General features: G+C 48.8%; 1 protein-coding gene across 1 annotated transcript in view; it reads left to right on the top strand.

Annotated features, from left to right (window-relative positions):
* Positions 1 to 26,657, top strand: part of LOC147664193 (uncharacterized) — an 81,719-nt gene that overhangs the window by 17,377 nt on the left and 37,685 nt on the right. Inside the window, exons 2-4 of the mRNA XM_086949942.1 lie at positions 3,179 to 3,229; positions 10,988 to 11,105; positions 12,291 to 12,408. The gene's annotated coding sequence lies outside the window, so the exon portion shown is untranslated. The remainder of the gene's footprint in view (positions 1 to 3,178; positions 3,230 to 10,987; positions 11,106 to 12,290; positions 12,409 to 26,657) is intronic.

Here is a 26,657-nt window from a genome sequence, read left to right as displayed (position 1 = left end):
ATTAGCCATTGATACTTGAGGCGACAGGAACATTAATGCACGAGGTACTAGACAAACTGTTCTGATTCGAGCCCCTGGGCCTGTTTAACCTATTAGCACCATCCCTGGTGGGGTTGGTATTTGAAATGGTTATTGGTATAGGTGGGTGAGGGGGGGGGGACCCGTTTCTATCTATAGGCAATTGACGCAGCCCCTGGATTGATTGTATATCGGGTGAAGGGTGATTCCGGCAGCAGTAACTCTGGCGGTTTGCCACACAATTTCAGCATCTAAAATACTCATACCAACACCTACGCTATCGATGGCCCTGCTCCCATCAACCTCTTTAATTTCAGCCACCTTTTCTCCCATTGTCCCCTTAAAACGTTTGGCTACTAAAATAGCCACCTGTCTTCTTATCCAGGGTAGATGAAAAGAACTGCTGGGGAAAGAGTCGTGACCTCATTCTATGCCAATCTTTGGAGAGGAGCTGTGTCTCCTGGAGGAGGCACACATCTGCCTCCATGTTATCCAGGTAGGAAAGGATGGACCTCCTTTTATTGGGATTGTTGAGACCTCTCGCATTGAGAGTGAGAATTTTCAGTGTGGGCTGGGAAATAGCGTGCCATAGTGAGTGCACCAGCTTTGGCCTGTATTTGGGTCCCTGTGATCCCTCTTCCCCCTGAGCTCCCAACGTCTGCCCAGCCTCCATTGCCCTTTGATCCTCTCTTCAATGCCTTTAACCTGCATACCCGTTCTCCACCCTTCTCTCCCTAACCCCAACTTAGAAACCCATTAACCTCAAATTGTCCAGGGCCCGCCATTCATGCGTGCGCGTCCTTGGAAGTCGGAATAGTTTGGAATGTGTGTGGCCAGTTACCCGTGTCTCCACACTACCCGTGTCTCTACGCTCCCCGCAGACTTCTTCGCCACCCACCCAACCTTCCAAATGTCACTTATCTGTCCCTCTGTCGTTCACGGTGTCATCATGGGGGAATGTCTCCTTCAACAATGTCTCCAGCACTGCCAGTCTTTCTTGTGCCTTGGTCTTGGGGCACGGTCTCGTCGCACGCTCTGTGCTACGCCTCCTGCAGAGGTTATGCCATCTTTCTCGAGGAGTTTTGGTGTGTGGGCCCTCTTTCTCCACCTGGATTGGATTCTCCATGCCCAGCACCTGTCAAGTGTCCTCCATGGATCTGAGCTGGAGGAGTTTGCCCTGCCATATGAAAATCAGCTGGAAAGGGTGACCCAGAGAATACGGTATTCCTTGATCCCGAAGACACGTGGTTGCCATTTGGAACACCCAACACTTTTGAAGGGGTATTAGAGCCAGGTCCTGGTACAAAGCTATGGAGTCTGCCTAATATCTTAGTGGTTGCTTGTCCCTGGCAGCACGCAGTATACACTCTTTTAGTTGAAAGTCTGGAATGTAAGCCAACATACCCGGGCGGGCGCCCAGTATGCTCATGAAGAGACCCTGCAGGTATTTTGTGATGTCTGGCCCTTCTTCTTTAGGGGGAACTCCCTTAATGCGGATGTTGTTTCGCCAAGACTGTTTCTCCAGGACTTCTGTGTGTGCCTGAGATCGCTATGAGTACCTCTTGCTGTAGATGCTCCACCTCCTCTTCCCGGGCTTGCTCCTGATCCTCGATGGAGGCCACAAGGTCCCCAATGGCATCGACTTCCCGCCTTATCATAAGGCGGGACGTTGATGCCGCTTGGGAACGTGTGGCCTCCATCGGTTATCTCCTTCATCTCCCCCACTATTTCCCTTTTCAGCGTATGGAAGTCGCCTCGTAATGCACCAAATAGCGACTCTAAAAAGGCGTGGGTAACTGGGCTTCAGAGGTGTCTGCATCTTGGCGATTTGTGTCATTGGGGAGAGCCTCCCTTCTCCTCTGCCGGTCATCAGGAGCTTGGTCAGCATCTTTTTTAGATTCTGATCCTTCTTGCTTCTCGCTGAGGACATGGCTGCTATATCTCTTACCACACCATCAGACCGGCCTGCCTTGTCGTGGGGGTCCCAGCCCCAGTGGGTGGCTGTCATCGGGTTGTCCTCCCGCTGAGCTCCGCTACACTGTTGCATGATGGTGAGGGCCAGAGGTGTCACTCCCTTTCAGTCTCGCCCGGGCCTTGCTGCCTTCGACTGTCTGCTATTGCCCTGCTGGGCATCTGCTGCTTGTTCTCAATACTCTAAGCACTTTGCTCCGGAACCTGACGTGAATCCCTCTGTAGGCCAGCAGCCCTATCTGAGCCTGGAGCACTAGATGTCTTCTTGGACCACTGCGTCTAATTCCTGCACTATGTGCTTGCAGGCCATGGCCTCCGGTTTCCTCTGACTTGGCAGTCAGCTCCAGAGTGACTAATCCATGCCCGGGCCCCTCATCCATTGGCACCTTGTGATTCTTACAGCGTTACAGTTCATATCTCATTCCCCTTAATGGATTTTGTCATTTTAGTGTCATTTTGTTCAATACATTTTACTTACATTTTTCTATTTCAGTTTTTCTTTATTTTTTTTATGCATTTTTACTTTTACTTGTTTGGTTTCTGTATAAATATTTTACATATTACCTTAAGTTAAGCCTGCCTGTTCAGTGCTTAGGTACCCGGGGTTGATCCTAGGTCAATTGAATGGCTTTGAAAGTTTACTCTGACAACGGTTGTGATTGTTGTTCCTCATCTACGACAAATAATAATTCAGTTTCTTACAGAAACTATCTGAAATTATCTGCAAAACAGGCAGTTGATAACCTACCAGGGTTGAAACACCCTGTGGACAAACTGGAATGTGGGACTAGTATTGTGTGGCAATAGAACCTCTACAAAATATTCAGCTTGCAGATGAACCAAGAATCACGCATGAATGTCACACCCTTTTAAAACAAGGTAGTCAGGAAAGTGTGAAGAATATATTACAGCTCTTTGTATTTTGACAGCTCCAAGCAAATTTGAGAACAGAGTGGATGTATGTAGCAGAGATGAGTCTGTTCACCCAATGTGGTGGTGATATCCGCTTTGCTGATCTGCCTGAAGTTGTGATGCCGCTGACAGTAGCGTGTCTGCTAAAAGCGATGGCGTGACTGGTGGAACTATAAAGCCAAATAAGAGAAAGTTATCTTCCGATACCACAGTCTTCGTGACTGAGACCAGTAACACTGAAGACTCTGAGACTCACAGCAGTATTTTCTCCTTTCAGAGCGTTATCGCTGCAGATGGAGTGAAGCCAAGAAGTGAGCACATTACTAAGGTACCAACAAAGTTTAATATTGTTCATTTGTATTAACTGTTTCTCTTTTGCAGTATTTGGAAATGCATTTTCTAGTTTTGTTGCTTTTTGGTTAGTTTTTTATTGTAGGCTGTTACCTTTGGTTTAAAGGGAAAGATGTTGTAGTGTGTGACCTTAATGCTGTAGTTTGCATTTCAATTTATCTTTATTTCGGCATGAATACCATAAAAGAACAATACATTACAACAATAAAACATTCTTTTAAAATGCATAGCATACTATAAAATTCATTCAGTTTTCATGTCGATTCTAAAGTCAAGAAGTAGGATGTCTTAAAATTCATAATAGTTATTCTAACTCAATAGGAACAATTATGGGTGACAGGAATACATTTCATCAAAGTACAGGCGACAGGAATAGAATTTCATCAGTTGTCCCTCAATTGTTACAAAAAGTAATTTTTGCATGTCTACAACACTTTTGGTATATTACATTTTACAGTTTAAGACCCAATTTTTTTCTTTGAAAAAAGATACTGTGCAAGAATCTACTGACACTAAATACGATAGGTTGGCTAGTATTGGTCAAGAGAATCCTTAGGGCCTGGGAGCATGATCTTACACCTAATGTTAAACATATGGGCTTAATCCATCTTCTTCTAGCCTGGGCATATGTTGGGCAGAAGAAGAGGATATGTAACTCGTTTTCTTGTTGGTTACCTCCACACATGGTACATAATTCACCCTCTGCATGATTCACCGAGTTTACACCACCAGACCAACGAACCAGTGTAGAACCGATTTGAAGGTTACCATATCTGAATTTCAGAAATAAGGTCTTTGCTAACGGTGGTTCTATTTCGTCCAGAAATAACTCGAAGAATGGATCATCTTTAAAGTTAAGGAATCTTGTTGCAAGCGACCCATTAGATGGAGCGTTTTTGATCATACCCGTAATATACGACCAAAAGCACTTTTTTACCACGGTTTTTGAATGTGGTGGAACTAGATCTGGTTGTTCCCAGTAATGTGACAGTCCTATTAAGGTAAACCAGAATTTAACATGTTTAAACCAGGGTATCACATTGAAGCTGTCAAGCTCCATGATTTCTGTTAGCCCATTTTTATATGCTTGCAACTCCGGTACACGCCACCGCCTAATCCATAACAATAAAGGACGTAGAATAATGTGATGGTCCGTTCTACGAAAGTTTAGATCAAGCTGGAGTGGAACCAGAGGAGTACTCCTAGGAACTCTAACCAGACTTCTCAGGAAGTTGTTGTCCAAGACCCTAAAAGCATCTTTGGATCCTGGGCCCCAAATTTCCGAACCGTATAATACAGCAGATTGAACCTTGTATTTAAAAAGTTCAACTGCTGGAGACACGGCCTTACTAGTGCTTAGACCTTGCTCTCTGAGAATGGGTTTAGTGTTCTGGCTAAACAGCATCCTACATTTTTCCAATTGGGCTTTCCATGTAAAATTGGAGTCTAATATTACCCCCAAATATCCAAAATGCGGGACTGATTCCAGTTTTGTTCCATTTAAAGTTATACAGCCCTTGTCACTTTTAATTGGATTTAGGACCATACACTTTGTCTTTTTCCCATTTATCTCCAGTCCTTTCTTGTTACAATAATCATAAAAGGAATTTAAGAGAGACTGGAGACCTTTTTTTGTCTGGGAAATTAGGATGGTGTCATCCGCAAACAACAGGGAAGTAACTTTTTCACCATTCAACTTGGGAGAGTCGTTGTTACATCCTTCCAAGTATGACGGAATGTCATTCACGAATAGCGAAAACAGTGTAGGGGCCAGTACGCACCCCTGGCGCACACCTCGTTCGATTGGTATTTTGGGGGTTAACTCGCCTTTTGGGCCCCACCGTACTCTGGCAAAGTTCCCTCTATGTAGCTCTTTTATTTGCGCTATCAGGGTGGGTGGCATCCCTGCTGAACTTAGTGTTTCCCACAATAGATTGCGTGGAACTAAATCAAACGCCGCCCTTAGGTCGACGAACGCAACATGTAGTTGTCCCTTTTTGATCTTAATATATTTCCAATAAAGGCAACAGAAGCGGAAAATTTGATCAATTGTACTAACTTTGGATCTGAATCCCGCTTGGTATTTAGACAAAATTGCCTTATCGTCCAGCCAGTCATTGACACAGAATAAAATATGTCTTGTGTAGATTTTTTGTAATATATCCATAAGGCTTATCGGATGATAATTTGAGGGGTCCATCCTGTCACCTTTCTTGTAAATTAAAACATTTTCAGCCCCCTTCCAACTTTCTGGGAAGTCTAGATTTCGGGATAACTCGTTACACAAATGATTGATATATGGAACCCAAATTTTTAATTCGTGTTTGTACAAGTCTCCCGGAATCTTGTCTAACCCAGGGGCTTTGCCAGATTTAATCTGGTTTATTGCCAATTCTGTCTCACCTAGAGTAAAATCCAGGGTTTCCCCCGGAATGACATGGCTTGGAGTTCTATCAGTAATGGGTTCCTCATATTCCTTATAAAGTTCAGAAAAATGATTTACCCATGTCCGTTCATCTAAATAGACGTCCTTGACCACTCTACCTTGGTGATTCCCATTTGCTATCAACCTCCAGAAGGCTACATTATCTCGTGTTTTTGCTGCTTGTAACAGGTCAGCCCATTTTGCTTCTTCCCATGCGACCTTGCATGCCTTTTGGACCTTTTTATAATTGTTCCTGGCTAACATAATATTCGTTTGGATCTTCGCTTTAATTGCTGTTAAGAGTGCCCTCTTGGACTCCCTGCAGTCCTTGTTGTACCAGGGTTTGCTGTGGGACAAATTGTGTGTCTTCTGCTGCCTTTTCTTCGGCATCTTAGTGACTAGGGGCTTTAAAGCATCGAAAAATTTATGGTGTAATTCCATAAAGTGACTGCCATACCCTTCCTTTGAGGTATCATTTGGGGATGCTCCAAAGATACTAGCAAAGAGCTTATAGATTTCTAATATAATTTCACCATTGCCCAATATTAGTGGCCATTTGAGAGAACGTCTGTTGTTACTGATGTGTATCTCAGTTTGGTCACCATTATTTACGTCTCCAGTCAATGGGGACACTGTATCTCCAAATATGGAGTCCTCGATCTGAAGGGCTAGAGGGAAATGGTCACTCTCTAATCTTTCTATTACCTCCATGTCAGGAAGGAATTCCCATGATGATACTGAGGCGATAATGAAATCTATATTGCTTTTATAGTTCCCTCTATAGAACGTGGGCTTCCTCATGATATCTGATGGTAGCCGTCCATTGCACGCTCTAGTGCAGTATTCAGCACATAATCTCGTCAATTGAAGGGCCAGGGGAGAACATTTAGCTGGTTTTGTAATTTCTAAAGCAGGGATCCCATTAGCCTCATCTTCTTCTAGGAAGATGTCACTAAGCCCCACAATAGGCTCATAGTTGCAATTAAAATCACCTGATATAATGACATAGTTCGCTCTGGTATCTAGGTTACCCAATAAAAGGTCAAGTAGTGTTAGTGTGGAAGATTCCCTAGTGATGGGAGTTGGTCTGTTGTAAACGTTAACTAGATACAGTTTTTTCCCTTTGCAAGCATTAATTTTCAGGATCAAAATATCAGGGGAGTTGGTGTCCATCACTTCTATGTTCACTTTTAGATCTACCTTTACCCAGGTCAACAACCCTCCCGAGGGTCTTCCACTCCTAGAGGGAATCGCACTGACACCATAAGATTTGTATCCTAGCCTGTGTATAGTTTCGACCGACCAGGTCTCTTGCAACATACAAAAGTCAAAAGTGTCAATGAAACTTGCCCATTCCGGGTCAATTAGATTTTTTGATAACCCGGCTATATTCCAAGAGACCAGCTTCAAGGATTGCCGTGATTCCAAAATTTTTTGCGTCAAAACATTTCCCCCCTCTACAGACACTGAAATATGGCATTCTGGACTAGTTGCATCAGGCTCTAAAGACATTAACTCATTTTGGGGTACAACACTTCCCATTGGTATTGAACTATCCCCAGTTATTGGAACTAACACGGGCAATAAGCTTACATTCCCCTCAATTTTAGTTTCATAAGTATTAGCACCAACTGTCTGTAAACAGGATTCGCTCCCTCCCCCCAACAAGTTGGCATCCAACAGATCATTTCCATCAACCCCCCTAGACGTTTGGCATCAATCACAGTCATCTAGACCACTGAAGATGTCGAATCTATTAGTAGTTTCTAAAGGGGTGAAGGGTTTTAGGTGGTCCATTCTTCTATTGTTAGGGTTAATTTGCCTATATGGGACACAATTCCAACCAAAAACATCTGATGCAGGTGCGTGATTTGGGGGAAAGAAAGGCTCCATAAGATTAGGTCTAGTAAGTGGTGGTATCATTTGGTGTATATTGCCAGCCCTCTGCATAACTGGTGGATAAGAGCAGGGCATAGTTTGGGATGTTATATTAGAGGCTGGTTGTTGTTGAAAGGGAAAAACCACAGACCTTGGATAGAAAAAGGTCAATGGTCTAGGTATTATGCAGTTGCTTGTAGTGCCCGGGGGCCAGTTCAATACAAATTGGACTGCATTGGGATCCCTGAAATTTACAACCACCACGTCTCCCTCAATGCTTTTTGGTCTGCTTCCCAGCCATTGGAGGCGTGGGACATGGACAATTTCACCGTTTATATGGGGTGCTATTGGTCTGTATAAACTTAACCAATGCATGATCTTGTTTTTTAATTGTGCAAAGCCCTCCCTCTTGCTAGTAGGTAACGCCGGAACCCCTGTTAGAACTACCACAAAGGGCACTGCCTCTGGTGGTAATTCTGGGTTTGGGACCGATTTAGGCCTTCCCCATCTTGGTTTTTGTCCCCTTACTTCAATTGATTGGTCTTCATTTGGGGTGCTAGCTACGTCATTAGATGGTTTAGTTTTGACAGTAGCTGACTTGGAAGCCAATTTATTTGGTAAGTTTGTTGGGGGTGGAATTGGTTTAGAAGTAATTATAGTGTTCCCTTTAGGCACCGAGGTAGTAGGGATCGGCAACAGGGTGGAGTTGGCTGTTGTGGCTAGAGCGGCTGGATTAGGCTTGGTCACGCAAGGTGCTTTATGTGTTACTAGATTCAATGATTTGGAATTCGCCTCGCCCTTGTTTCCCAATGCACGCTCAAGTAAGCTTAATCTTGACTCTATTTCAATCAGCCTCTCCAGGATTGATGCAGAGTGGGTGTTGATTAGGTTTTCTATAGAATCTAAAGTAGCAGAAACGCGAACAGTGGGGAGCGCTTTAGGCAGCTCGGAAACTTCCATGATGTCCTCCGTGACTATAGGTAAAATAGGGGGTGACGGACATGTAATAATAATAGGCCCTTCAGTAGCAGCAGGAGTAGTAACAATGCTAGCTACAGGGGTCTTGACCTTTTTTCCAAAATCAGAGTGGCTTAATTTTGATTGCGATAGAACCCCCCCTTTTTGTCGTTTTTTACATGGCGGAGGTCCATGTACCCTTGGAACTAGTGTAGATTTCTTTACTCTACTACGCACTATTTTTGATGGTAATGGCGTGATAGGCTTTCAACAGAGCGGCGGCGCTCAGCACGGCGCTCTGCTAGAACGATATCTAATGGCATGTCCGGAGAAGCTTTAGTAAAATAGTCATTAAGGGTTTTGTTCAACAGTGCACCCTGTTTTTCGGCCATAGTAAATAAAAGTAAAGTTCCACAGCGATGGTTTATAAAGGCACGCAATGTGTCAGTTATAATAACAATGAGTCACAGAATAAATACCAGGGATTTGGGTCCAGTCCGGTCTCCTCGGTTCTCGGAGGGTCTCAGAGGGTCCGCCCTTAGTCCGGGCTTTGTCCCGGGTGATGTCCCGCACACGCGTCCCGCTGACGCGTATTGTCTTCACGTCTTAAGCCGACTGAGGATAGAGGGGGCGGAGTCACGGGAAGAGGCGGCAGGTGTGCTGGCTGGAACACGCACAGCCTGCTGGCCCTCACAGTCCCGTCCTCTTAGAAAGCAGCTCCCCTCGTTAACTCCAATGCCCAGCGGGGCTCCTGGCACACTTATGCAATGCCCTACGGGGCTCCTGGCAGCAACAGCAGAACAAAGGATCCAAGGGCTCCTCCGCGAGCGGCTCCCGCGAAGCTCCAGGGTGTAGGAGGTTTGCTGTTCAAGAGTTCTTTTTTCAGCTTCTGGGCAGTTGTTGCTCTGTGGCGATCTGTGGACCTGTTTCTCTGCTCTTCTTGTAGTAGCTCCTATCAGAGCTTCATCCTCCTGCCAACGATAATAAGATGCCAGGCATCACCCAGCACACAACACAGCCTATGATGGGCTACGTCTATCTGCTCGGTGTAGTTACAGCGCGGATAAAGTTCTCCGGGCCCATCAGGCTATGAATATAACCTAAGAACTTAAGATGAAATGAAGAGACTACCTCCTTCCTGAGTGGCTCCATACTGCCGTGTGCAGACCCGATAGCTGGTAGCACCCTGGAGTATGTATGTAAAAATCAGATTATGTTGGAAGTAACCTGCAATATAGTGGCTGGCAGCACCCTGCCATAGAGTAGGATTTCTCATAGTGTTTTATTTCCTGGCACATTAACGGAGATTGTCTTTTAACTGGCAGAAGAACAACACTGACCATACATTTTTCTGGGTTTGTCTTTAAAATGACGTACACATTAGGAATGGCATTTTGTTCTGCTGGAATAATAACACAAGTTATCTTGCACTCTATGTTGTTGCATTGACTTTTGGCTGCAATGCATTCCATGTTTCATTCAAACATGCTTTCTACAGGGCACATACATGATTTGTTGGTGTCGAGGAATAATGCTCCTGTGTACTGTGGCAGACTCAGAAATATTGAAAAACTTCATGATTTCTCTTTCAGCACTTCATAGTAAAACCTTTCATTTTTTGACTCATACATTTGGCAGAAACATAACTTTGTACCATTAACATAGTTGTGATGGGGAACATTCATGTGGGGTTAGGACTGGCTCGCCCAGAGTGCTTGCTGACTTGGAGGAGTATGGAGTTGACCACCTTGCCTGGTCCGGAGTGGAACCAAGCCAGCGATGCTTTGCTGCAGGCTCATTTGCCCTGTTAGCTGGTCAACAGTTTGAGGAGGAGGTGAAGAGCTGGCTAAGTGTGCCATGAGGCTGGCAGTTCAGTACATCCCTGAGAAGTGAGCTTTGAGTCGATGTAGTGTTCCTCTTATATCACGTGCAATTCACCCTCTCCAAAGCCTCAAGAATTCCTGGGTGTGAAGGTCGGCTGATTCTGATTGGGTGCTTGATAGTTTTCCAGAAACTCATGTTCTTGATTGTTCACGTTTGTCAGTAGTTAATGAAACACGCTCAGGGGTTTTATCTCTTCAGTTGAAACAAGCTGCGATATAAGTTTGTCGTTTCAAAAAAATATGAATGGCCGACGAGCCTCTGTAGGTCAAAGAATGGAAGGGCTGGGGAACTGTCAGTCATCTCACTGCTAAGCAGAGCAGTGTCATGCTTCATCCTCACCCAGGCCTCTGATTTTGACCAACATTGCGTAGAACACTGGGACTTTAGAGACCATCCTTTTAATGAGAAAAACAAAACTACAAGTCCCATAAGCAATAGTGGTGGAAGGTGTGACGCATGACCTGGGACAACATCCGATTCAGCATATCCAGTTCCATTTTTTAAGTATTTGACACAATACTGAATTTATAATCTTTGTTTTTTATGGTCATGAGTCACCAGAATACTAAAAATGTGTCTTTTATTTTCAAGGTCAATTAAGTAATGGTCACCAGCTTGGAAGCTCCGTTAATTCTTCAGTATTTGTCATTGATCTCCATGTGTGGCTGATTTTGGTCTGCCCCTGCATCATTCCTGATAACTCGCACAGGTAAGGAGCTTGTAGCAGCAACATGATAACCCTATTTTTGTCTGTAAGAAGTGCTCTCTGAGGCAGGCATCGGATCATTTTTGTGAAACAAGCAAGCGCCAATATTTGCTATGTACATTTGTTATGGTGCAGTGAGCTAAAAAACGGTGATGGATCAAGCCCTGATCTTTGGACTGGGTAAGAGTGGTCTGCTTAATTCAGACACTCTGTTCATCACCACCCCCTTTTCTGAATCATTTTGTCCACCATAAGCGTGGAAGGGTATACTCAGATGTGAGTCCCTTGCTCATTGCACCATCAGGATTCAAGCAAGCCGGGCCGACGACGGCTGAAATGCCAGAAACCGGTCCCCGGAAGCTTGTTTCCTTCCCAGTATAAGAATTGGCTTGGTAGTTTGGTTTGCCCTGTTCCCATCATGCACTGGGACAGGAACAGACTAATTTGCATGTAGCCAGGTTCTGAGCTGGGATGGTGAAGTGAGCTAAAAAACGGTGATGGATCAAGCCCTGATCTTTGGACTGGGTAAGAGTGGTCTGCTTAATTCAGACACTCTGTTCATCACCACCCCCTTTTCTGAATCATTTTGTCCACCATAAGTGTGGAAGGGTATACTCAGATGTGAGTCCCTTGCTCATTGCACCATCAGGATTCAAGCAAGCCGGGCAGACGACGGGTGAAATGCCACAAACCGGTCCCCGGAAGCTTGTTTCCTTCCCAGTATAAGAATTGGCTTGGTAGTTTGGTTTGCCCTGTTCCCATCATGCACTGGGACAGGAACAGACTAATTTGCATGTAGCCAGATTCTGAGCTGGGATGGTGCAGTGAGCTAAAAAACGGTGATGGATCAAGCCCTGATCTTTGGACTGGGTAAGAGTGGTCTGCTTAATTCAGACACTCTGTTCATCACCACCCCCTTTTCTGAATCATCCTCACTCAGGCCTCTGATTTTGACCTACATCGCTTATAACACTGGGACTTTAGAGCCCATCCTTTCAATGAGAAAACCAAAACTACAAGTCCCCAAAGCAATAGTGGTGGAAGGTGTCACACATGACCTGAGACAACATCCGATTCAGCACATCCAGTTCAATTTTTGCAGTATTTGACACAATATTGAATTTATAACCTTTGTTTTGTATGGTCATGAGTCACCAGAATACTAAGAACGTGTCTTTTATTTTCAAGGTCAATTAAGTAATGGTCACCAGATTGGAAGCTCTGTTAATTCTTCAGTAGTTGTCATTGATCTCCATGTGTGGCTGGTTTGGGTCTGCCCCTGCATCGTTCCTGATAACTCGCACAGGTAAGGAGCTTGTAGCAGCAACATGATAACCCCATACTCGTCTGAAAGAAGTGCGCTCTGAGGCAGGTATCCGATCATTTTTGTGAAACAAGGAAGGGCCAATATCTGCTATGCATATTTGTTAAAATAAAACAGTCAAATCACAGTATACTGTTCCGGAGGTTCAGTCCCAGAGTCATTATCCGTAGCTGAAAGCAGACACCCTAGGAAGCATGTGCTTTTAAGTCAAGTTGCGTTCACTCACCTGAAGGTGACATGCTTCATCATTGGGCTATACTCCTCACCAGGCCGGCGCTACAATGCCTGATGTTTTATTAAGTACGCCGGATGAGCATAGTAGGACAGAGGATGCTGTGTTATAAGATGTGAGATTGGTGAAGTCTGAATATAAGATCAACTATCGACCAGTTGCCACAATATAGTTAATGTGATCTTCCTGGTCCATGTTGAGATTAAAAACGGTGGCAGAGAAATTGAGAAACTAATGGCCCCTATCACTGTGTGAAAGTGTCGATCACCTATGGACCTGCTGGTAAGCTGGGGTCTATACTTCAGGTCAACGTTTTTCATGCCTTGTGTAGTCATGGAGCAATCTGTTGGCATTTCATCAGGACCCAATATGGGAAAATGGGTAAATGTGACCTAATCTTCTCCACAGCGTGAGGAGCTCTGTAACTCAAAGCCCTGCACTGTGCATAGGTGATAAGGTGCCTAGTACCATCTTATTACCACAGGTGAGCGCTGTCTAACAGAGTGCACTAGATTCGGTAACCCTCCTAAAATTCAGGATATATTGACTCATCCAATAACGAGGACGCCGCATCAGAGGGCATCTGGTTTGAAAAGCACATGCTTCCTAGAGCGCCTGCGTTCAGTTAGAGATAATGTCTGTGGGACTGAACCTCCAGAACAGTATACTGTGAGTTGATTTATATGAAGAATGTGTATACTGGACTGTCATTTTCCTCAGCATCTCTTGTGCTATGTAAAATAATACACAACACACCTGGAGGCCAACAAAACTATCATACATTTAATGCAAAAATAGCAAAAGGCCAAGCAAACTAACAAGTGACAATTGTCTTTGCAATGGACGAGAGCATCCACGGGGGGCGTGGCTAAGCACGCAATGGCGACAGACGCTCTTGGGTAGAGCTCCGCTACCGGCTCCCCTTCCCTGAGCCAATTATCCGGCAATTTTCACCGTGGCCGCCCGAAACTTCGAGCGGACCCCCCCGGAACCCGCCACGGCACACCAGGCAACTTTTCACTCCCGGGCACCGACGGGGCCGACCCCGACCTCGCCTACAGCCCTCTGGCGGGACCGGGCACCCCCTGGCCGGCGGAGCATCCAGGAGAGACCGCGGCCTGGGCCTAGAAGACAGGTCCGACGGACCACCCGCACCAGGCTGCCCGGGCCTCACGAACTGCCCACTGCCTTGCCGGGTGGGCCCACCAGTGGTCCGGAGGACGCCCCAAACGGCTGCGGGACACCAAGGACGGGCCCGGACGACGAGGAGAGCTGGCGTCCCCCGCCTGCGTCACAGCCCCCACGCACTCGCCGCCCCGGACTGAGGTGAGGCACGGCGAGGCAGAGATCGACCCGGGGGGGACGCGGGAGACAGCGGACGCCCAACGGCAGACAGCCCTCCCCCGAGGAACCACACAGCAACCGGCGCCGCCCGGGGAGCCCACTATGCCACAACAGACACTGTGAGGCCGGCAGGAGGTAGCAGCCCCCAAGCCCGACGCTAAGGGCCTGGAACCCTGACCGGGGAGTTGCGCAGCTACCGGGGATAGAACGGCCATCCCCCCCCCTGCACTGAAGAGGTACAGAGAGGCGCACCTGCGGGCCCCCCCCCATAGAGGTGAAGGCTGCCTGAGAGACAGTGGGGCACGTGCAAAGAGAGGACCTGGCCCAGACTGGCCTGCCCAGACCACACGGGCACACGCACAACACACGCCTCCTCGGCCACTGCAACGCCCGGACCGGTGAGGCGCAGCCATGGGGCGATAGGGCGAGGTACCCCCTGGCAGACCCCCTCCCCCCCCCGGGGGCAACAACGACGACCTCGACTGAGGGGATCGCTGGCATCCGCTGAGTTCCCCACCCAGGAGTGCAGCGCATCCGGGGACACTATCACCGGGACACCACTGGCGACGACCCTGCCGGACAGACGGCACCCGCACATGTCCGGGGGAGTGCGGACCCGCACCGGGACTGGTGGGGCCCCGCCGAAGGGGAAGACAGGCAAATCGCTACACAAAATGGCCGCCGAACAACTGGCCTCGAGGCTTGACAGCGTGCTAGCAGCGGTGGAACGAATGGAACAGTCCCTTCAGCAAACTAGAACCTCCCTGGAGTCCAAAATAGATGGAGTCGCTGTGGACCTGACCCTCCTGCGCGACGACCACAGGAAATTATCCGACCGAACCAAGACCCTGGAAGGCGCAGTAAAGGAGATCGAGCCCAAGGTCACCCAGACGGACAGGCAGGTGCAGGACCTCCTGAACAGAGTGGAGTTCCTGGAAGATAGGGCTGAGGACGCGGAAGGGAGGGCAAGACGCAATAACATCAGACTGGTGGGGGTTCCTGAAAAGTGGGAGGGGAACCGCCCGGCCCAACATGTGGAAGAATGGCTACGGACACTGTTGCCCGAGGGCTCGCTGTCACCCCACTTCGTTGTGGAGCGCGCACACCGGGTGCCGACGAGGCCCTATACCACCGGCGCCAACCCGAGGCCACTGCTCTTCAGAATACTGAACTATAGAGACAGGGACACGGTGCTGCGGGAGACAAGGCGACTGGGCGAGATACGCATAGACAATGCGTCGATCATGTTCTTCCCTGACTATACCATCCAGGTACAACGCCAGAGGCACGACTTCATGAAAGTGAAGCGGAGGCTACGCACCGCGGGCCTCAAATACTCCCTGCTATTCCCTGCCAAGCTGAGAGTGGTGGCGGGAGACAACACCTACTTCTTCAGCACACCTGTGGAGGCCAGTGAGTGGCTGGACGGGGGCACGGACACTGCACCCAAGCACTCTCGAGGGGGCGAGCCGAGGACCAGGCCGCGAGGACCGCGACGCCGCCGCAGACACAGAACCCAGCAGTCCCAACACGCGGAGGAGGGGGCACGCCACTCCCCCCCACTGGACCAGATGCTCCAAGAACAACGCGACGCACTACGGAAGGTTTCTCAAATGAGCAACTCACCCTCCCAAGAGACAGCCCCGGAGGACGGCCAACAGCCGGTACCGAGCGACGACGACGAGGCCATATATGGGATCCCGAACTCACAGATCTCGGTGGAACTGCCTATCGTCATGCCACAAACCTCTGACATGATCCACTGATTCTATAGGCGATATTTGCATTGGTCCTGCCGTAACGAGGGGGGGCTGGCAGTGGTCGACTGGACAATGGTGCGCGACCGGCGCCCGCCACTGCTGGGGGCTTCTCCTCCTCCCCCCCCCCTGCCAGCTGATTGAACAGTGGAATCCTGGAACAGTGAGTAATGCCCTTGTGGCACTGGTGGTCAGCGGGGTGGGCAATGACGGGGTTGTCTTTCAACATACACCCGAACCTAGCCGTCTATATGTGCGAGCCAGGGCATGAGGGGGCTCCTCCCGGTGGGGGCGCGCAGCCCACACCACATGGCACTCTGCCCCTCACCTGCAGACACTCACGCAAGCGAGGCCACACGTAAGACGAGTAACTTGGAGCACTGGACCATAGTTGGTGGCCACTAGCACCCTGTATCAAGTGGCTCAGGGAAGTGACCTGCTTCCCCTAACTGACTGTATACCCTTCTTGCCGAGATTGTGCTTAGCACACACTGCCCCTTAGACAAGTAAGAATGTTCCTCTCACTTGAGAGAATGGACGGTGGCCTGTTCCGCCACTGCCCTTTTGGTATTTTAGTGGGGATAGCCCGCTGTTGGTTGTTGTTATTCATTGTTTTTCCCTGCCCTAATGTCTTCCCGAACATTGCTGAGTGTACTACGGGGGGTGGAGACGGGAGAGCTGGGAGGACCACTGCAAGAGCTCTTGGTGGAGCTGCTGTTGTTAGGAATGTCGGGGGGGATTGTGTATTGCCGAAATGTCTGCGATAAAGCTATGTACCTGGAACATGCACACACCCGCGCGCAGGTATCAAATATACTCCTACTTGAAAAGGCAAAATGTGCAGGTCGCACTACTGCAGGAAACACATCTGTGTGGGGCGGAGGTGACAGCGCTGAGGCGAAGATGGAGGGGGCAACTGTATGCCACTGATTACTCCTCATATGCCCGCGGGGCACTGTTGTGGGTAAAGCCGGGTACTCCCTTCGTAATGTCAGAAGTTCATACAGACACGGAGGGGAGGTATGTCCTGGTAAAGGGTCGCATGGACGGGCAACCAGTGGTCCTGGCGTCCATTTACGCTCCAAACACGGACCAGGGCACCTTCCTGGCGCGCATATCAGAGAAATTGGCGCCCTGGCACGGCGTCCCATGGATACTGGGAGGTGACTACAACACGGTACTAGACCCAGGGATGGACCGTTCGGTCCCGCCAAGGCCAGAGGCAACATCCCAGGGGGCTACGAGGGCACTCACACAGTGGGCGACACAGTGGGACCTGAAAGATGCATGGCGCGCGCACAATCCCGACGCTAGGGTGTACTCTTATTTCTCAGGGGCACACATGTTGCACGTCCGCCTTGACAGGTACATGGTATCAACGGAAATGTTGCCACACATCACTGACTCCCAATACCTGGGCCGGACACACTCCGACCACAACCCCCACACCCTACACATGGCTTGGGAACGCCCGCACCCACCAATCTCCACATGGCGACTGCAACCTGCTCTACTGCTAGACGCCCTCTTTAGGGACTCCCTGCAGGCCTGCATAGCACAATACTTCGCTGACAACTCAGACACAGCGTCCTCCCCGAGAATAGAATGGGACGCATTCAAGGTGGTGGTAAGGGGGCACTGCATGAGCACTCAGGGAAGCATACAGAGGAAGTTGGAGGCGGACTTGCGCAGGGTGGAAGCGGACTTACTCTGCAGGGAACAGGAGGCGGTGGGTGGCACAGGAGACCGGCTGCAGGCGGCCCGAGCGGAGCATGAAACATTATTGGAACGGCTGCGGCATGTTAACTTCGCGGCCCACTCGGCGCGGGTGCACCAGTACAGTGACAAGCCCGGTAGGCTATTGGCCTGGTTAGTCAGGCAGGAGAACCGTACGGAGCCAGTATCCGCCATTCGCACGGCTGAGGGAGAGCTAGTGTACACCCAAAGCAAGATACACCAAGCGTTTGTGGGACACTACCAGGCCCTATACAAATCACAACTGAGGGTCTCCGCGGCCTACATAGCAGACTACCTGGTAGACATCCCGTTGCCCTCCCTCACAGGCTCGCAGCAGGACGCTCTAGGAGCACCATTCTCCCCGGAAGAAATGCGCGAAGCCATTTTCGCACTGTCCAACGGCAAGTCCCCTGGTCCAGATGGACTACCCGCCGAATTCTTTAAGGCCTGTTCGGACACGCTGGTCCCGGAAATGCTCAAATTGTACCATACTGCTATGGAGGAATCAGCGCTCCCAGACTCGCTCAATGAGGCGAACCTAGTCTCACTACTGAAGCCGGGCAGGGATGGTACACACATGGGATCCTATAGACCGTTAGCCATGCTGAATACCGACTATAAAGTCTTCACCTCCCTCCTGGCCCGCCGCCTGGCCCTAGAGGTCCCAACCCTGGTGCATGAGGATCAAAACGGCTTCATGCCGGCGCGGAGCACCTCTCGTAACCTGCACCGCCTCTTCCGGATTCAGGAAGCGGCCTTGACACATTGGCCTAGATCGGGGTGTAAGGTCTTAGACTTGGAGAAGGCCTTCGATTCTGTAGAATGGCCGTACCTGGGGGCAGTGTTAGACAGATTCGAGGTGGGCGATGCCTTCGCTGACATGGTCGGACTACTCTACCAGAGACCCAGTGTCCGAGTGAGGACGGGCGGACTGCTGTCAGAGAGGGTCAGGGTACGCAGAGGCACCAGACAAGGCTGCCCTCTGTCGCCCCTCCTCTTCTCTTTAGCCACTGAACCCCTGGCGGCTCTACTGCGAGTCAGAGGAGCGGAATGGGGGATCCCGCTGGCCGATGGAACGCACGCAGTCTCACTCTATGCAGACGACCTGCTGCTTTATGTGCGGGACCTCACCACGGTACCAGCCGAGCTGTCGGACATCTTCCAGACCTTCGCGGAGGTCTCGGGACTCAGGGTCAACTGGGCCAAGTCCGGAATATACTTGTTCAGCCGGGACCAGGAGGAGTGCGAAGTGCACCTTGGAGGGGCCCGGCTCGCTTGGGACCCAACCACGTTTAAATACCTTGGGCTACACATCTACAGAGACCCACAGGACATACTGGAGGGCAACCTGGTGCGTGCCATTTCCTCCTTGCGAGCCCAGGTGTCCTTCTGGAAAACTCTGCCACTGAACGTGCCCAGCTGGATAGCTCTTTCCAAAATGATAGCGCTCCCCAGGCTACTCTATTACTTCGCGAATATCCCTACGTATGTCCCCACACGGATATTCCGCGACCTGGAATCAATGCTTCGCGGCTTGATCTGGAACGCGGGTCGCCCACGGGTGGCGCTGGCAAAGCTGTACTCCCCGACTGCGGAGGGAGGATTGGCTGTCCCCAACATGGAGCTGTATTACCTAGCTGCACAGCTCCAATGGGTAACGTACTGGCTCAGCGGTACGCATCTAGACGATACGGCCTCCGCAGACCACCAATGGACCCACCCCCAGGTTTGTGCCCTGTTTCACCCGTTGACCAAGGGACCCCGTCCTCTACCCTTGCATATGGCCGTGGCCCGCAAATGCTTTATCCGTAGCCTGAAACTGACACACAATGTCAGACCATATGCTCCTGCCCTCCCCCTGTTAGGCACCCCCAGGAGGAACGGGATGGTGACGTCGCGCAACCTGAAGCACTGGACCACAGCCGGAGTAGAAACCATGGGCGACCTATATGCTGACGGGGCCCTGCTCCCGTTTGCGGAACTATCGGCAAGCACGGGACTGCCGGCTGGGCAATTCCTACTCCACGCGTCGGTACTGCGGGCATACACTGATTCATGGGGAGACATCCAGGACGAGCCACCGATGCACCACCTGATCCAATATCTACATGTAATGGGCAGAGGCTCACACATCATGCATTGGTTAGGGCAGGCGCTTCTCATCCACACGCAACAGCCCACGCAGCAGATCAGGGCTAAATGGGCAGCACACCGAGGGAGGGATTGGACAGATAAGGAGTGGAACCTGATCCCTGTGAACGTCTCCCGCAACTCCCGCTTCCGTATCATCCAGCTGTACATATTGCACCCGGCGTACCTAACACCGGATAGAATTAATAGATACTTTGCGATAGACACTGCCGTTTGTCCCAGATGTGACCTGCTGGGTGCAGACATCCTGCACATGCTTTGGCACTGCCCAACCCTGGCCACGTATTGGGGGGAGGTGATATCACTCCTGATTCACAGCACGGGCCCGGGACTGCCTGACACGTGGGAGGCGTGCATTCTCGGGTTATATAAAAGAACCAAACTAAACAAAACGCAGGCACGGTTCTGGGATCTGGGCCTCATCACGGCCAAACGGCTGCTCACTAGGCATTGGAAGCGGCGGGAACCACCCACCCCGGCACATTGGTTCACATCCTTCACAAACTGGGCCAGGGCAGAAGGCACGGCACTTCACCGGGAAGAAATAGCAGGTTTGAGGCAGTTCCCGATCGCGCAACTCTGGGATGGCATCCTGGGGTCCCTGCAGGGGGAGGGCGCTGTCAGAGGGCTCACATAGAGTAAGCGCCACCGGGAGCAGGCCACAGAGGCTACAGCTCCGTTGACGGAACCACCACACACCGTGCCACCCACCCCCCCCAACCCAGACATAGATAACCCAGTGCGCAGACCTCAGACACGGCCGGCTGCCCACACAGGCGCTCACCAGCAGTCATCGCCCAGCGACACGCCCCCAGCACAGAGTCGTTAACACCGCTCCCGCAAGTACACTCCACCCCCCCCCCCTTCCCCATATCTGTTCACACGTTTGTAGTATCGGACCCCCTGTTCACCGGCGGTGGCCTCTCCAACCCCCACGACACAGTGGACGGACGCCGCCAAAGGCGCCCCAGGCAGCGAACACAGGCGCAGACGTCGCCTGATACACCAACAGCTAGGCTAATCCACCTGACTGCTACACGCGCCACTAACCAGGCCGGCGGCCGGCGAAGCACCACGGCCCTCAGGAGCTGTCCCACTTTAAGTCCGAGACCACTCGCGCATGCACAACACTGGCCTCCTAATGTACTGGAGCATCGTCAACATACGCCACACTGACCAGAGGGGTCCCCTACCAGCACTGTGCAAACAGGACAGCCTTGACGCGGCGCAGCCGCGAAAGGAACATTGGGATATGCTGATACGAACTGTACTGTTTAGTTTGCTGAATTCATGGTTTAGTTCTAGAAAAACTGAAAAACAAGACGTCAGTTATGGAACTATTCTTTTACTGATTAAAGGTAATGTGACCATACTGCCTGTGCTCTAACATGCCAGAGACAAGAGGAGCGCAACAACACGCCCTCCTGTGCAGACCAGCACACTCACGATTTACAGTTCTTTTGCAGCCGGCCCGCAGGGTTGTAGGCTTTGCTATATGTACTGCACTTTTGAACATTAATAAACGTCTTAAAAAAAAAAAAAAATGGACGAGAGCATCCACCCTAAAGCAAGTTGGAGTTTATAATGCTAATGCTACACAATGTATTTTTATACACTTTTCTCCTAATACAAGTCAATGAAACATGAACACGTGATAGAAACAGTTACTGAAACAACACTAATGAGTAGGAGGCAGGATCTTCTCTCGAGAGGAATGTGAGGAGTCTGTGAGGTGCAGATCAAAGATACACAGACAAGCTGCAGAATTCCCAAGGTGCTACTAATGACTCAAGTTGGCAGTGGTGGCCACTAGGAAGAAGGAATTGAGAAAGCATAACTGGACATACTGGTTTCTTTAACACCGATAATTGTTTACACATCATTTAACCCCTTCCCTGCTCATGACGAGCTCAGCTCGTCATGCAGTACACTGGTCGTGTGCTTATGACGAGCTGAGCTCGTCATGAACAATGGAAATCTGAAGAGTTCAGCACCAAGCGGGAATTGCTTTAGTTAATACCGATAATTGGTTACACATGAATGCTACAACGTACATTAATATATTACATTACCAAATTACAATATTCTTATATTAATTTGATGTGACTGTTCGCCTTAATATGCCTGAAAAGTTACATGATTCTATTAGGGCCCAGAACCATTTTATTTAGTGATGTCCATCTGCACACTTTATTTTATTTTATTTATTTATAGCATTTGTAAAGCGCTTCTGCAACCCTACGGGCATCCTGGCGCTGTGTACATATTGCTGAGTAAATACTGTGCATCAGAGGAGGGGAGGATAGTATTAAAGTTCTGGTGAGAGTAAGCTTTGGGGAAGAGCCATGTTTTCACCTTTTTTCGGAAGGCCATCAATTCGTCTGTTTTCCTGATGTCGATAGGCAATTTATTCCACAGATGGGCTGCGGCTATGCTGAAGGCTCTGCCAGCATAAGTGGCTTTCTTGATCCTGGGTATGCTTATGAGATTGGAGGATGAGGATCGGAGGGACCATGTGGGTATATACCATTTGAATTTCTTTTGAAGTGGTCGGGGCCCATTCCGTGTACTGCCCTAAAGACAATGCAGAGGGATTTAAAGAAGATCCTTTGATGTACAGGTAACCAGTGAAGGTCGGCCAGAGCGAGGGTGGTAGAGGATCTTCGCTCTCGGGAGAGGGATTTAAAGCAGATCCTTTGATGTACAGGTAGCCAGTGAAGGTCGGCCAGAGCGAGGGTGGTAGAGGATCTTCGCTCTCGGGAGAGTGCCAGCTTCGCTGCTGGCGCCTGGATGCTTTGCAGTCTGGAGATCAAATAGGCCGGGGATTCCAGAAGCAGAGCATTACAGTAGTCCAGGCGGCTAAGAATGGTGCTCCTAACTATGGTGGTTCTGACCTGCGCTGGTAAGAGGGGTAGCAGCTTTCGCAGTCCTCTCATTAAAGCAAAGCAGCTACTCACCTGCTTATTTACATTGGTCTCTAGACTCAGACAGTCGTTAAAGCTGACTCCGAGATTCTTAACTGATTTCACTGGGGTTAATGACTCCCCTGAGTCCAAGGGCCAGAAATCTGTAGGTAGACTTCTGGTGATTCTGTCAACTGCGCAGTGCATTATTTCCGTTTTATCACTATTGAATTGTAGTGAATTCTGGTTTAGCCAGAGTGTCATTTCTGCCATGCAGGTATGGAAAGTCTCGAGTGAGTTGGCCTGGGCACCATCAAGGGAAATCATCAGCTGCGTGTCGTCCGCATAGTTGATCACGCTAATACCGTGGGCCTTGATAATGCCCAACAGGGGTTGCATATATATATTAAAAAGTATCGGACTGATTGCGGACCCTTGTGGGACTCCATGTGGGACTTTAACAAATTCCGACTGATATGGGGGGATGACTACTGCCTGCCATCTGTCTTTTAGGTAGGAGTGAAACCAATCGAGCGCCACTCCGCCGATTCCAATGTTTTTTAATCTTGTCAGCAGGATGTCGTGGCTCACCGTATTGAATGCGGCGGACAGGACCAGCAGAATTAGGATTGCTGATTCCCCCCTGTCCGCCCTCATACGCAGGTTATCCAGAACTGTCAGCAGAGCTGACTCGGTTCCGTGAGCTGGTCTGAAACCGAATTGCTCCTCTTCCAGGATGTTGTTGGTCTCTAGGAAGAGGGCAAAGGATCTGCTGACCCACCGCTCTATGATCTTTACAGGGTCTGGCAGGAGCGATATAGGACTGTAGTTTTTTTTGCAGTTCGGGTCTAGATTGGGTTTCTTTAGTAGGGGGGTAACAACCGCCAGTTTCCAATCTTTTGGTACTGTGCCAGAGATGAGGGATTGATTGCAAAGCTGTTGCAATACTGGGAAAAGGTCATCCCTGAACTCCTTTACTATTTTGTGAGGCAAAGGGTCCAGAGGGGATCCTGAGGTTGTATTAAGAGCAGTTTTTGTGAAGTCTTGTTCTGTAAGGACTATAACATTTTCTAAGGTAGCCTTTGGGTTAGGTCGACCTACATTGCCTTCGCTCTTCTCCCTATTCTCGGGGTTACTATTATCCTGCTTAGAGGGGATGGAAACACCCTTCATTCCCTCAATGATTTTAGTAATTTTTTCCTGAAAGAAGGATGCTAAGTCATCGCATAGTTCTTGTGAGGGCTTAATTTGACTGTTCGCACAATCCGGATTGGATAACTCTCTGATTATCCTGAAAGTGTCGCGGGACTTATTAGAGCTGAGGAGTATTAAGTCGGCGAAATAGTTTGCTTTGGCTGCAATGATATCTTTTTTATACCGTACAATAGTTTGTCTCCATATCAGTTTCTCCGGCTCCGAGTAATTTTTTCTCCACATCCTTTCGGCATTTTTACAGGCTCTTTTCAGTGCCTTCAGGTTATCCGTGTACCAGGGCGCGGAGGGTCTTCCTCTTTTCCTGATTACTTTCAGGGGTACAGTATTGTCAAGCTTTTTAGTTACTTCTTCACACAGAGTGAGATAGTTTCCTGCATCTTGTAGTCAATTGAATATTGACACACAGAAGTGTTATTTTCAGAAACAAGGCGTCCTTACAATATATGCAGGGATTGATCGGAGGGGGTGACTTAGACCAAAGGACTACTAGTAATTCCACAGAGGTCTATGCAGCGGTCTTTGGCGTAAAGGTAGAAAACTGTTTTCTAAATTGTACTGACTTCGAATACTACAAAAGGACCAGGTTCAAGACAGTTAGTGCTGCTATCAAAATCGGGGCTGCCTTTTTGAAAAACTGTGGCCTGGGCAGATACAATTTATTTATTTATTTATTTCAAAGGTTTTATATACCGCTACTGGACCCAAGAGTATCAGAGCGCTTTACAAGGATGGTGAACATAATGAGATCAAATTAACAATTAAGCGGGAAAAAAAAGAAAAAAAAAGTTACAGTATGATAATGCAATCAACAGGGCTAAGGGGGCAAATAAACAGAGAGATCAAATTAAGTGGAAAGTGAATATTAAAAGTTAGGAGAGAGAGGGGGTGAAGAGAGGGGGAGTGGGAGAATGAAGGGATTGAGAGGGGGTGGGAAGAGGAGTGGAAAGGGTAGAGAAAGGAGTGGACGTTTTCAGAGTCAGTAACATTAGATACCCCAGTATTTGTTGAGAAGAAGTACTTTGAGTTCCTTTTTGAAGAGAGGGTAAGAGGGGTTGCAGCGAATATCCTTAGGGAGAGAGTTCCAGATTGTTGGAGCGTTACCAGAGAACGCACAGGATTGGGTCTTTTGACATTTGAGTCTGGGTGGGATCAAGACAAGGGAGTTTGTGCTCCTCAGGGACCTGGCGCAACCAGCTTTGTGTAGTTTCGTTGTAAGGTATGAAAGGGTGTTTTGGTGAAGAGCTTTGTGAGTGATGCAGGCAATCTTGTAGGTGGATCTTCCTTCTATTGGGAGCCAGTTGAGATTTTTGAGGACGGGGGAGATGTGATCACATTTTTTACAATCAGAGATGAGTCTCGCAGCTAGATTGAGGACAGATTTAATCGGTGCAAGATGGATTTTAGGAGTGCCAGCCAAAGTGGCGTTGCCCTAGTCAATCCTGGAAAGGACAAGCGATTGGACAACAAGTTTGAAATCGTGTGCTGGAATAAATGGTTTAAGTTTCTTGAGGTGGAGAAGGGTGAAAAGCGCACTTTTGGATGCAATTTTAATGTGGGGGGATGAGATTTAGATTCTGATCAATACTGATGCCTAGGGATTTGACAGAATTAGAGGTGGAGAGTGGGCAGTTAAGAGCTTTGATGTCCTTTATCCAGAGTTGAATGGGAAGGGAGTTGTTTTTGAGGGAGAAAAGTATGATTTCAGTTTTATTTGGGTTCAGTTTGAGATGGTTCAGATGGAACCAGGTTTGAATTCTGGTCAAGGTCTTATTGAGATGGAGAATATCTTTGTGGGAATTGATCTTGTAATAGAATTGGGTGTCATCAGCATAGAGGTGGTAACTGATATTAGCTTCTTTGAGGATGAGGATGAGTGGTTCCATGAACAGATTGAATAGGGTTGGGGAGAGGATAAATCCTTGAGGGACGCCGAGTGAGACAGGTTAAGGTTTAGAGAGAAAGTGGCTGAGCCTGATTTGCTGTGATCTGTTTTAAAGGAATGAGGAGAACCATTTGAATACGTTGCCATCTAACCCGAACCGGTCTTTGAGAGTGTTGAGAAGGGTGGGGTGGTGGACGGTATCAAATGCAGCTGATAGGTCGAGGAGAATTAGTAATGAGGATTCTCCTTTGTCTGAGGAGCGATGAATGTCGTCAGTGATATTTAGCATAGCAGTTTGTGTACTGCATCCCTTTCTAAAGCCGGATTGAAAAACATCAAGGAGGTTGAAGGAGGCGATATGTTTCTCTAATTGCAAAAGGACACATTTTTCGAGGGCTTTAGAGAGGAATGGAAGGTTAGAGATAGGGTGAAGGTTGTTAAGGTCATTGGGGTCAGCAGTGGTGTTTTTGAGAATGGGTGAGATTTGACCAAGTTGAAGGGAGGTTGGGACACAGCCAGTGGAAAGAGAGGAGTTGATGATTTTGGTCCATATAGGGGCAATGATAAATTTAAGTTCTTGAACCAAAAGGGCGGAAAGAGGATCTTTGGAGTGGGAGGGGGGTTTTAGTTTGGCAATGATATTAGTGATCTTAGATTCTGAGACTGGACTAAAATCACTCCAGGAGGCATTGTTTTAGCAGGGGGTCTTATTTTCGGAAAGGTATCTTGTTGGGGGAGAGCAGGGAGGGGATGAGAGGGATCGAGATGGGTGGAAAAAGTGGACGGAGGAGAGTTAGGCGTGTTGGGGAGGGTGTATAGGATGGGAGTAGGTTGTAGTGAGAGTGGGAGGGAAGAGAAGGATAGTTTGATCTTGATGATTTTGTTCGTAAAGAAACTGGCAATTTCTTCGCATCTGTCAATAGAGGCTAATATTTTAGGAGGGCCAGTGGAGGTTTGCTTCTTAACAATGTTAAAGAGTTCTCTAGGGCGGTTTCTGGCCTGATCAATTT

The sequence above is a fragment of the Lissotriton vulgaris genome, unplaced genomic scaffold (genome assembly GCF_964263255.1).
Source record: "Lissotriton vulgaris unplaced genomic scaffold, aLisVul1.2 SCAFFOLD_1066, whole genome shotgun sequence".
Classification (NCBI taxonomy): domain Eukaryota; kingdom Metazoa; phylum Chordata; class Amphibia; order Caudata; family Salamandridae; genus Lissotriton; species Lissotriton vulgaris.
Note: the sequence above shows the minus strand (reverse complement) of the source record. Positions and strands in the feature narration are given on the sequence as shown.